We start from the raw sequence: 1,885 nt of genomic DNA, 5'->3' as shown, positions 1-1,885 counted from the left end.
ACATCCTTCTGAAAATCCACACACACATCTAAAGAAATTTGCTATGATCTGTGACATGCAAAAACAACCTGGAGTGTCTGATGATGCAGCAAAATTGAAGCTATTCCCATTCTCTTTGAAAGATAGAGCATTGGATTGGCTTGATTCTTTACCTCACAACTCCATCACAAATTGGGAGCAACTCACTGATGCATTTCTTGCACAATATTTTCCACCTGGAAAAACTCAAGAATTAAGGAATCAAATGACAGCTTTCAGACCAAGAGAAGATGAAACTCTTTATGAGTCATGGATGAGATGGAAGGAATTAGAGAGACAATGCCCACATCATGCCATTCCAAAATGGATGATAAATCAGAATTTTTACACCAATGTCACTCCTGCAATTAGAGGGATTATTGATGCTCAAACAGGAGGAGAATTTATTATGAAGCATGAAGATGAAGCTTATGAGCTACTGGAGAAAATTGCAAAGAATACTCATCTTTGGAGTAGTCCAAGAGGACCAGCTCCAACTCAAAAAAGGCAAGCTGCTGGAATGTATGATCTTGATCCATTCAACATGATTAATGCAAAGTTTGATGCACTTACAAATGTTTTGGCTAAAAAGATGGAAGATTTGAGTATGTTGGTTAGTTCATCATCATCATCTGTAAGTTCACAACAAGTGGCTTATGCAGAGGGAACTACCAGCTGTGGAGTAGACTATGGAGAGCAAGCTGCATATGTTGGTAACTATGGAAAGAAACAGATGGGGAATCCTTACTCTCAAACTTATAATCCAACTTGGAGGAATCACCCCAACTTTTCATGGGGAAATCAGCAAAGTCAAGTTCCAAATGAGAATTTTCAACCACAACAGCAACAAGGAATTCCATATCAGCAAAATAGGCAACCATTGCCTAATTTTCAGCAGAAAACTATGAATCCTCCACCAAAACAGCAAGAATAAAGTTCCACCACTGAAGCTTTATTACAACAGATTCTTACTAACCAAAATAAGCATGATGAGGAGATGAGAGAGATGAAAGCAAGGCTAGAACAGATGCAAACACATAATAGAATGCTGGAAAATCAGATTGCACAACAAGCATCTTCCTCAAGTACCAAGTCTTTTGGAAAACTTCCAAGTCAACCGGAAAACCCAAGAGAGCAATGTCATGCCATTACACTGAGAAGTGGTAAAATAGTGCATAATGAGAAGAGTGGAAAAAGTGAGAAGAGAGAAAATGAGGAAGATGTTGATGAAAATGAAAAACAAGAGAGTGAAAAGAAAGAGAGTGCAAGAAAAGAGAAAGAAGAGAAATACATACCTCTAGAGCCTTACAAGCCACAGCTTCCCTTTCCACAGAGATTTCAAAAAGCCAAGCTTGATAAGCAATTTGGGAAGTTCTTAGAGGTTTTGAAGAAGCTATATATAAATGTGCCTTTTATTGATGCTTTTTCCCAAATGCCTTCTTATGCTAAGTTTCTAAAAGAAATTCTCTCAAATAAGAGGAGACTTGAAGATCATGAGATTGTAGCCTTAACTGAGGAATGCAGTGCTATCCTCCAAAGGAAACTTCCTCCAAAGCTCAAGGATCCAGGGAGTTTTTCCATTCCATGCCACATTGGGGAATCATGTTCTATAAAAGCTTTATGTGATTTAGGGGCTAGTGTTAGCCTTATGCCCCTCTCCATCTATGAGAAGCTTAACATGGGAGATCTTAAGCCAACCCACATTTCTCTTAAGTTAGCTGATAGATCAATTAAGTATCCTGAAGGGATTTTAGAGAATGTGCCTCTGAAGGTTGGGAAATTCTATATACCTGTTGACTTTGTCATCTTGGACATGGAAGAGGATTCTAATATCCCAATCATTTTGGGGAGGCCTTTCCTAGCTACA

At 38.5% G+C, this 1,885-nt stretch overlaps 1 non-coding gene across 1 annotated transcript; it reads right to left on the bottom strand.

The window, feature by feature from the left end:
- Positions 1–228: 228 nt before the first annotated feature.
- LOC131181756 (small nucleolar RNA R71) lies at positions 229–336 on the bottom strand. The gene has a single exon (XR_009150235.1). It is a non-coding gene; the product is annotated as a small nucleolar RNA R71 (small nucleolar RNA).
- Positions 337–1,885: the final 1,549 nt, after the last annotated feature.

The sequence above is a fragment of the Hevea brasiliensis genome, chromosome 7 (genome assembly GCF_030052815.1).
Source record: "Hevea brasiliensis isolate MT/VB/25A 57/8 chromosome 7, ASM3005281v1, whole genome shotgun sequence".
In the NCBI taxonomy this organism is placed as follows: domain Eukaryota; kingdom Viridiplantae; phylum Streptophyta; class Magnoliopsida; order Malpighiales; family Euphorbiaceae; genus Hevea; species Hevea brasiliensis.
The sequence above is the reverse complement of the archived record's forward strand: the minus strand, read 5'-3'. Positions and strand labels throughout refer to the sequence as shown.